Source organism: Gavialis gangeticus, unplaced genomic scaffold, assembly GCF_001723915.1.
Source record: "Gavialis gangeticus isolate Ggan-Ray unplaced genomic scaffold, GavGan_comp1, whole genome shotgun sequence".
Taxonomy (NCBI): Eukaryota; Metazoa; Chordata; order Crocodylia; family Gavialidae; genus Gavialis; species Gavialis gangeticus.
In genome coordinates, this window is record NW_017729024.1 from 98,020,767 (window position 1) to 98,031,881 (window position 11,115).

General features: G+C 43.1%; 1 protein-coding gene across 1 annotated transcript in view; it reads right to left on the minus strand.

Annotated features, from left to right (window-relative positions):
• The window catches only part of GCNT1 (glucosaminyl (N-acetyl) transferase 1, core 2), a 12,579-nt gene extending 11,415 nt beyond the window's left edge, over positions 1-1,164 (minus strand). The window contains exon 1 of the mRNA XM_019517432.1: positions 1,153-1,164. The gene's annotated coding sequence lies outside the window, so the exon portion shown is untranslated. The remainder of the gene's footprint in view (positions 1-1,152) is intronic.
• Between the last annotated feature and the right edge of the window lie 9,951 nt (positions 1,165-11,115).

The following is an 11,115-nucleotide window of genomic DNA, read 5'->3' on the forward strand; positions in this document are numbered from 1 at the left end:
CATAATGAAGCACTATGGGGAGGTACCAAGGCTAGCTCCAAATCAACCAGTCTGAGTACCAAAAGAAGTCCATCTGGGTTTAGTGCAGTACTTTCCCTGGGCTAATATAATTTCAGCAGGGCTAAGGGTGAGATTACACATTTGAGAGAGCAGGTGCTAACTATAAGGAAGGTTAGTAAATGTTAAGGCTAGCAAGTGCTAGTGATCGGTTATGTGTTAACGGTTAATAGTTTTTAGTAATGATTCTCTTTGTTTACATAACTTATAGGTTTCCTACTTTCATATTTGACAGCTGTTTTCCACATGTATAAATCAAAGTTCAAGTCTTACCCAAGTCTGCACAGTTCAGTTTCATATTTCAATATGAACAAAATATTGCTTGTAATTCCTCCAAATACAGTTGCTAAAGATTGGCTATTGGATTGCCCTGCAGTATATGCTAATATGAGGGCCCACTTACTGTACACAAAACAAAATTAATAGATAGTTTAGCTGTTTAATTTTTGATGTTACAGTCATGATGATACAGTATGTTAAACAGTAGTGGATCAGTTAAAAAGCCACCAGATTCTTCCAAGTGAAAGAGCACCATCCCAAGTACCAGGGATTCATGCATGCACCTGGTATTGATGGCTGGTATTTAGTAAAAATCAAGATGTTTAACTACCCTATTAGTAAGCAGACATATATTATGAAATAATTTTGGGGGAGGGGTTCAAACACACATTACCTACAATGAAAAACACTCAAATACATGCAAACTGGAGGATTGTTATAAATAAATTTAAAACTCAATTACATTCGGACCATTTTTCAGATACCTTTGATTACATACCTACCAAACCCCCCAAAATTAATGTCTTTTATAGAACTTCCATTCTTTAAGGTTTCAGAAAGATTATCGAGAGCACAGTTTAAACTACGGCTGCCCAACTTCTAAGCACCCATGAGCTAAATGACCCATGGGGCACACCAACAGAGGCCAAACCAGAGTAAACCACAGACCCCAGTCATCCCCCCACTGCACTGGGTAGAAGCCCACTGCCCCATGCACCTGTGACACTCCTCTCCTGCACTGCTGCACTACACACTCGCAGGGAGGCCTCACTGTTGCACCATGTCTGTGCTCCCCAGCAGTGCTGCACCATTCACCTGCATGGCCCCAGGCTCACCCTCAGCTCCCCAGGAAGACAGGCCAGGCAGGAGGCTGGGGGCTGCAGCTTAACTCTTTGTTAACTCTATGTTAAGTTTGTGGGCTGCATGGAGTCTGCAAGCTACCACATGGAAAGCCCTGGTTTAAACAATATCAGTATTCCTAGAAGCTTTTAGCAAAAGCCAAAGGTGTTTTTCCCCACATAGTATGTACAAAGATACACCCCACACAAGCCAAACACACCCAACAGCCTTCAAACATAAAATAAATGTGGTAATAAAGCTCTTTATATATTTGCTTCTCTCTTCTAGGATCCAATTCTTTATTTTAAGAAGTTGAGTTAAAGCCTAAATATTTCATGTTATACTTTGGTAACTTTTTCAAACAGCCCAAATTTCACAAACCAACACCTCTTTTTTTTTTTTTTTTTTTTTTTTTTTTTACTTCGACTTCAGCACAAGGGATTGCTGTGCCAGCATACAAGTCAATTCCCTGAAGTGGAAACAACAACTTGAAAACATATCAATAAAAATCTCCCTTTAGTTTTTTTTCTTTAGGCCAAACAAGTTAATTCTCCCTTTCTCCAGGAAGTGGTCAGAACACCTGCGATGGCTACAGAGACCATACATGGCCTGAAAGAGTTGACATTTTCAAGATTTCAGGTTCTTATAGATTTCAAAATATTTCCAGAAGAGATAAAGGCACCAACTTTTTATGGTGAAAAGGGGAGAGAGGGAAAGAAAATGCAAAGAAAATAACTGCATTGAATCAGATCCCTTGGAATTTGACTAAAATGGTTATGTGTCATCTTGTAATAAAAAAAGTTTCCTGAGAGTGTTCTAGCTGTATCAGAATATCGGTTCATTACAGCAGAAATAGACTCATATCAGGGAGAAAGATACTCATCATGTTTTACTAATTACTGTTTAATTATATGTTAATATATAAACACTGTGTGCATGTACACACAATTTTGACTAGCAATGCCAATTCTCAACGTCAGGGGTGCAACTGAAGCAAGGTTGGCAGAAAAATACACAAATTAAAATAAATCAAATTCCTTTCATATCCATGCACTCGTAATCCAGTGTAGTTGGCCTGGTTATAATAATGGTGCTTATGTACAGGGAGACAACATAGGATGGATTGAGTACTCTTCCTTGGATTTACTATAGACACAGTAACTGAAGTCTGTCACAGATCACCTCTAACTACCATTTCTACTGCTTTGCTCAGAAATGAAGTTTCTCATCAATACCTGCTAGTATACATGAAGCATTCTTCAAACTTTCTTTCACCAAGTCATAAACACCTGCCTTCACACACTTGCTTAGCACAAGATTAGAGGGCACTGTGGTAAAATACCATACACAGGCTATATTATGGCTTCTCAACACCACTCTATAAACATGCCATGTTTCTTATCATCTTCCCCTAAGCAACTGCTACTGTCAAGACACAAAATATTGGGTTAATTGGAACCTTAGTCTGACCTTTTATGGTCATTTCCGTGTCCTCATGTAGAGGACTGCCACTACCACAACAGATGGTATTCAATCCATGCACCACGAAATGCACCAACAGACACATAGTTCATGCTATAGATGAGAATTGCTTGTAACACCTTTGGATACTACACTTTGCAAAGAGCACAGCTTGCTACATAATCTGTCCTGGTGCAATTTATGAGAAGACTCCTTTTACAGCTGTACCCACATTTAGTGTGCTGTACTTTGTTGTATTTTTTTTTTCCCCATCTCTGGTTGCCAAAAGCTACTGTTTACTCTACCTGTGATTAAAGTACAGTTGCATGTGATACTTTCACTATTCAATAATCACACCCTTCTTTTCTATTATATGTAGTTCAAAGACAAGACTGATCAGTGTTACAAACTGTTCTGTTCCATGAACAGAAACACACTGCCCCTTCCAAACACAGGAATCTTGTAATTATGCTAAAGACATGAAATTGGCTGTGAACCGCACTTGCAAGTCTTCCGTGACATCCCCTGTACTATTTAATGAATGTCTTTCATCTCTACTTTTCTCTTACTCTATGATCATCTGTTTTAGCACTTGCAATCTACTCTTAAAAGCCTGAGAGCCACTTTTTCATGATCAGGGCACTGCACCACAACCTCTCTGAATTTGGTGGCCCTGGGTAGGAACCACTCTTATACTGCCTCCATTTACCTTAGTGGTTATGAAATAGGGTGCTGCTCTATGCTCTTACCTCTTTAAGGTTTTATGATAAAGCTAAGGCAAGCAGGGGAAGAAGCACAACTCATGAGTTTCATGCCCAGGGCAAAACTCCTCTATGCTGCAGTGGTGGGGAGGGGGAAGTGAGAGATGGGGGAAGGACACCTGGGTCTAGGTGTCCTGCAAAGGGGCTATTCCAGCTGAGCCTAGCTACCTGGACAGGCAGCACAGAGAACTTCTACTGGGTGGCTAGGTAGCCTTGCTCTTCCCAGCTCAAATACATCCTTTAGCTCTTTAATCTGGTTCCCCAGTAACACAGTTTTTTTCCCTGGCTGTAATGCCCTGGGTTCTTCTGCTTTCCAGGGCTCAGCCAAAAACAAAAAAACAAATGCAAATAAACACACCCTTAACCTGGGCCCAGCAACACAAGCTTCAAAACCCTGGGTTAAACTGCACCATGGGGCTCACTTGCAAATCTCAAACAATCCAAAAAAACCCCCAAAACACTCCCAGCATGGGCTAGTTCTCACCCTATAATCTTCCTTTGAAGCATCCTCTTTCTCAATAAAACCAGTTTCCCCTCAAGACCCTCCTCCATTCACTTCCTCTTCCTATCCTTTTATATCTGGTCAGCCAGTCAACTTCCCCTCATAATTGCTGACTGCCTTCCTTATAATTAGCACCTGCTCTCTCAAATGCGTAATTTCACCCTTAACCCTGGGTGAGATTCAAAAATACAAATTAACAATAGAACAACCCAGAACAAAGGATATTGACTGGGCAACTTTAAAACTCTATTAATATACAAACTATTACTTCAACTTATTCACATAAACTGTAAAGCACCATCTACAAATATAACCTGCAATCCTTAGACTACCTTGGTGTCCTCCAGGGCAGAGGCCCCACTCCCAAGGTACAACTACAGGAAAGGAGGTGGGGGGAAAGAAAAGGAGAGGGGGACCCCAAAGACTCCTAAGCTCTACCACTACCACCCAGGAGTAAATAAAATAATTCAATACTAACAAAATGTATGAGCTTATGATAACTGGAATACCATCAGTATCATACAATCTTTCTACTTCAGTGAAATTAGAGAGGTTGCAACACAAAGTGACAAAAGTAAGTCAAGAGCTAGTGCTAGAAAACCCTTTCTGGTTCCACAGAGTTTAGGTCTCATTTCTTACCAACCCTGAAATCTGGTGTCTCACCCTTTCCAACAAACTCGTTGGAATTGTAGAGACTCCAGGGAGTATACAGAAGGGCTCAGTGCACATTTTATAGTGCTGTAATTTAGAGCACTTTCTATAACACTATAAAGTTACAGCGTTCTTAAACATGACAGAAGTGCAGATTTTGGTCCCAGGGGCCTTGAAGCGTCCCTGTACTTTCCAGGCTAGGAGGCAGGGGGTGTTCTGCAGCATTCTGAGGCTTCTCCACTGGTCTAAAGTTTGACCAGCGTACAAAAGTTATTTAAAGCACTCTAGGTTGCTGAAGTGCTGTAAAATACACTTCAAATTTAACACCTAATTTTAGAGGGGTTAATTTGAAGTCCTATACTCATTTTTGAAGCACTGTAAAGCCATGCACTTCTGTTAAGTCAAATAAATAAAGCACTTCAAATGACAAAAAAAACCCCTTCTATACACACCCCAAATTGGAAATTCATGCTGTTTTAAAAGCCATTGACCCGTCCTCCCCCTCTTCTCCACAAACAGTTCTTCAAAAAAAGGGCAAGATGCCAAGAAGATACTGAACTATCAGCTAAAATTTCAAACCGTCTTAATCAGGTGTAGGTCAAAGGAAGTAATTTCCAGGCTTCCAAACACCTGCTGTTATCAGATTCTTAATTCATATTCTGCTGTGTTCTAGCAAACTTATTAGGGACCAAAAGCAGCGTGGATCTGATTTAAATCAATGTGATTTAAACTGCTGGCCAGGAAGTCTTGATTTAATCATTGTTTTCTACAAAAAGTGAATTCTTGTTGTTTGATATCCTTTATTTAACTTCCTGAAACTTTACACTTTTAGAGTGAGGTAAGGGATTGACTCTGTCTGTGTACACAAACTTGCAGAGAGACAAGATGGCTGATGGGTAGGTAATCAGGTCTGTTATCTCTCATCTCCATATTCTGCTATTAACAAAGATGTTATCTCTGGACAGACAAATCCACAGTTTGAGAACTGAAAGTAAGCATCACAGAGATGCTTAATGGGATCTTCTAGACTGAGCACTGAGTCCCATTGGGTAGACTGGTTTTCTTTAAACTTGACTAATCTATACAGGAGCCTCTGGGAACCCCATAAGATTGGGCCCCTAATACAGTCCATGGTCTGTTGTTGTTATACAACTTTTCTAAAAAGGTTACCTGAATATATTGTCTCAAATAGTATAAAATTAGAAGTTATAATCTCTATTGTATGATGATATCTTTGAGCTTTAAAATCTCTTCTTTATTTAAACTATATGTAAGGTGTTTAAAAAAAATCTTAATTAAAAAAATCGAAAACATCTGATTAAATAAAAAAAATCATTTTTTAAATTTTTATCCACCCTGACCAGAAGCACTGTTCCTTAAAAATAAATTAAAGATATTTTTACATTATATGTTCAATGCCAAGATATCCAAGCATTCCATTAAATTTAAGAGATGTTGTTTGGATTAGGTTCAAATAACAAGCACAGCACAGAAAATAACTTTTTGGAAATATCCAAAATAAAGTTCCCTTTTAGAAGTTCTGGGTAAAAAAAAAAATTCTGGGAAATGCCCGTTAAGATCCTCACAGCAAAATTTCACATATGGAAAAGGTAAGCTGTAAAACACAGGCCCTTTTATTCAGTCAAGATGCCATCAGGTTTAAGCAGCAAACAAGCTCTACAGAAGGCAAAGGGGCACTGAATTATCTCAGTTTCCTGAGAAAAATCCAAGGCATCCTTCAAAAATGGAATATGGAAATAAAATAGTCAGTGTGGCCAGACACTCCCTTTACAGTGCTGCCAATACTGGAGACAGTGGGGTGTCCTGGGTTGCCATCTCTCTGTAGCTGCCAGCTTTTTGAAGTATACCACATAGTTCCTCAGAAAGTTAGGGACAACCCTCCAGCACACACCATATTAGCTACCATGAAAATCATATTTCTGTACACCAAAATACCCCAACAAAGGTAGATTACAAGCCATAAGGAACATTGTCCTCAACAATAGTACTGCTTCTGTTTCCACCACATTCTCCTGCTTTATCCTTACATGCATCTATTTCAGATTTAGAGACTCCCTAAACCTACAAACAAACATCACTGCAATGGGCACATCCATGGTTTCACGATATGTTAATATCTTTATGACAGCTCTTGAAGTCAGCTTCCTCTGCAGCTGCCCTCTCAAACCTCTTGCATACCTGAGGTATGTCAATGACTTCTTTATGTAGGTAAGAAGAAAGGAATTTCTAGAGAAATTCCACCAACAATTTAACAGCCTCCACCCCTCCATCAAAGTGACCCTTAAATACTCCACCCAGCAAATTTATTTCTTTGACTTGCACTTCATTTTGTAAAACTTTGCAATGGCTACTCACCACTACATGGTATTGTAAACCAACTAATTACTTCAGCTATCTCCATGCTACCAGCTTTCATCCTAACAATACAAGCCCAAAATCAGAGTCACTCAAAAAATAAATAAAATAAAATAAATCAGAGCCAGATTCCACTACAATACCAACCCATGACAGGACAATAGAATACCTTTGATAATTACTTACAATCCCCAATTTGAACACCTTAGACACATCATTAATAACGTCCAAGTCTTCCTGGAAAATGATGACCAGGGATCCTGGTTTTTTCTGATTAAAAAAAAAAAATCCTCAATTTTCAGATTAAAAAAGTAATGCAAAATCCACATTTTTCCATGATTAAAATGAAACTCCACTATATAGAGATATTTATATATTAGTAGAGTTTCATTTTAATGATGGAAAAATGTGGATTTTGGGTTACTTTTTTTTAATTAAAAAATTGGGGGTTTTTTTTGAATTGGAGAAAACCAGGATCCCTGGTGACAACCATCTCAAGCTAGCCTCAACGGGCAAACCTGTCCTGGCTTATAGGCATCGCCCCCTCCCCCAGGTGTTGGGACCTCCAGTAACAGATTACCTTACTCCAACTTTCACCAAGCCGCCAGGCATTGCTACAGACTCAGATGCCGGCTGTGCCCCCTTCATCAATGCAGCACTGGATCAAGCAGCACAAATTATAACATCTGAGATTCATTCATCAGCTCCTCCACCAGCATCATCCATGCCATCATTTCTTAAGCTGCCCTCTGCTGTTTACACTGGCCAGACAGGTCAATTCCTTTGTAAAAGAATGAACAGACATGGATTCAACATCAATCTCAAACGCACACAAAAGCCCGTACGAAAACACTTCAGCTTCCTTAGACATTTCATCACTGAGCTCAGAGTAGCTATCCTTAAACAAAACAACTTGAAAAACCAATTTGAACATAAAATTATTGAACAAGAAATCATCCACACACTGGATGGTGTTAAACAGTCTCAACAGAGACTATAGCTTCTTATCTTGTTACCTGGACAAGACTGTTTACTCTGGTTTCCCCACGGTGGTTAGCTGCCTGGTTCATCTTAATTGAGCTAAGCAAACCACGTTTTACCTCTTAACCCTGTTCCTTCTCCCGTGCCTTTCTTTTCTATAGAAAGCTCTTTCTTTCTGACATTCCTTTCTGCAGCATCTGATGAAGCAGGTTGTTGCCTGTCATTTGAGCCCATTACCTTTACCCATGGCAGGGGACCAGACTTGATCTTACAGGTCCCTTCCGGTTTCTATGATCCTAGGATTCTATAATGATCATGCCTTCCAGTCAGTCTGTGGTGCTACCCTGCCCTACCTTCTTCTGCCTGTCTTCAGACTAAAACGGCTAGCTTACTCTAACCAGCCCTAGAGACTCATTCAGGCAATGCTCAGAAGGACAACTATTTGAAAGAGAACAAAAGTTCCTAGAAGCCTTTTGTTGTTGTCATTGTTAACTGCAGAGCCTTATTAGGAGAGTTCAGTTACACTCCAGGAAAGCAGCACAGCAGCTGTTTGAGACTGAAATGCCCCCTTCTTAGGGGTAGATACTGGGGCAGGGGGTGCACTGGTGCAGTTGTACCCTGCTTTGATTCCTACTCCACCCAAAGTTTAAAACCAACTCCCTGGCAGTGACAGCAGCAGCATTTCTAGTCAGGCAGTGCTGAGGGTGTCAATTGACTTCATGGCTCATTACAATCTACCCCATCCCTTCTAAATTCTTCATTCCACTGTTAGACACCCACTCTTCTTTTGAATAGTTCTGATATTTCTCAAATTAAGCTATCCTTTCCTTTACGAGTCTGATGTCTGTTCACTGCTCCTGCTCATGAAGCTCCTATTTCCCAGCCCTGCAGACTGTTTTTAATTCCTTCTAATTAAGTCCTATTTGGTTTTGCTTCAACCTCCAACTGAATCATACAGCTCTAGGTCCCTGGCATGTTAATAAAGCTCCTAGGTTCTTTTCCCAATCGGAGAAAAATACAGAGTTGCATTACACGTCACAATACACCTCCCCATTTGCACCCTGCTTTTTCAAAATCCTAAGTCTGCCCATGCCCCTTCCAGCTGTTCATGCTGGGGATGAGCCATTTGGATGTGCAAAACAACACAAAGAGCCTGAGGAAGAAGGGCTTGCTTTCAAAAGTTTCCACCCAGCAATGCAGCTGGTTCCATAACAGGTAGCGCCCTAAACAATCCTGACGTCCCACATAGGCTAAGTACACACAGTCAAAAAACCCGAGGCTGAACCAATTCAATCTTCACAGGCTAGTATAAACTGCATAAATCGAACCGACAAGCAGGTGAACAGACACCCACTTTTGATTCTGGAAATGCAGCCACATGCCTGCAGTGCCCCAGGCCAGAAGCCATGAGGTGCCAAAACACACCTCCCTGCTTGGTTGAAGCAGACAACTTTGGCAGAGGTTAACCCACCTACCTTGGAGGACTGCGAGTTAACTTGAACCTGGAGGGGATCCGGGACAGAAGTTCAATAAGCCGATATAACAGTTAAGTCTGATACTACATCTGTACAGGTTTATCTTAAACCAGTTTCGCCCATGTTGAAAGCAGTTTATGCACACCATACTTCTGTTGTGTTACAGATTTGAACAGATTTCCCATCACTTATACCAGTTTATGTGAAATTTCTGCCCCTAGCCACAACGCTTGGGCTACACCACCAAACCCGGCCCTCATGTAGACATCCGGAAGCAGAAGAGAAGTCAACCCACCCACACTAGCTTCCTGTTCAGCCACCTGCCAGAGATCAGTCTGTTCAAGCTGAAGGGACTGAGATCTGGATACGGAGGCTTCAAAAGAAACACCTCAACATCTTGGACAGCCCTGGACGGGACTGTAGGGTCCCGCCCAGGGCACAGTGCCACATGGAAAGCTGTGATCTTTACAAGTGCCCATGCCCGGCAGATGCAATCCACATGCTGCGCAACACCGGACTGGCTCAGAGATCTGGAAGGTGGTATGTGACAAGGCAGGAGGGCGAGGGCCACTACCTCCCCTGGGGGAGGCTTCCCCAGCTACAGGCACCGTGGGCCTGCCAAGAGCCTGGTGCCCTCCAGCGAGCTTGGCACAGGGCAGAGGGGGAGCACAGCTGGGAAGGTCCAGCTTGCCCCGGCCCCGGGTTTGCAGCAGGGGCTGCGCTCAGGAGACCAAAGCACCACGCGCAAAGTTTCTGCAGAGCTGCAGTGCGCAGGGGCGGGGGACGGAGCGGCGAACAAAGAGGAGCTTGTTGAAAGGAAGGAGCCCGCTGCCCACCTTGCCGCGCAAGCCCCTGCCTACCTGCCCGGCCTCGTCCCGCGCCGTCTGCGGGTGGAGCTGCCCGGAGAGCCCAGGGCTCCTCAGCCGCCCGGCCCCGCCCCGCCGCGCGCATCCCGCAGCCCTACTCAGACCTGCTCGGTCAGCTCCTCCGCCCCGCCGCTGCCCGGCCAGGCGCCACCTCCTCCGGGGAGGGGAGAAGCGCCGCCCCTGGGCTCGGTGCACAGGAAAAACTGGGTGTAAACAGAAGAAGTGGGGAATGTCCGGGCCAGCTGCAGGTAGCAGGGCCCGGCGCAGCCCCAGAGAGCGCCGCATGAGCGCGCGCGTGGGCAGAGCGCGAGATCGGCCGCAAGCGCCTCGCTTGGCTTTCCTTCACATATGCATGCATACATACATACATACATGCCCTTGTGTTGTTCCAGCAGAACCTTCACATTTTGTCTGCCTGAAGTTCATGGTACCATTTGTAGCGCACACTACATTTGTACTATTATAGCCGAACCCTAATGAGCCGACTTGATTATGGAAAAGAAGCTCTGTGGAGATTTTATATATAGCAACTGTGTGTGTGCGTGTGCGTGTGTACACACATACACAGATATATATAGACACATACATACGATATACATACATACATACATACACATGAATGCCACATGCCCCTGGAGGCTGGGGGAGCACGGTGAGCTCCTGCAGACGAGGGCGGCAGGAGCGTGCTGGCAGCAAGCAGGGAGCTCCTGTAGGCAGCCACAGCACTGGGGGGGGAGCAGCACTCCCCACCCGCAGGTGCCACTGGCAGTGTCAGCAGCACCTTTTTGCGGGGGGTGCACTGCCACATTCAGAGGATGCATGTGCACCCGTGTGCACCCCCTACACGTCACTTATGCAGTAGAATT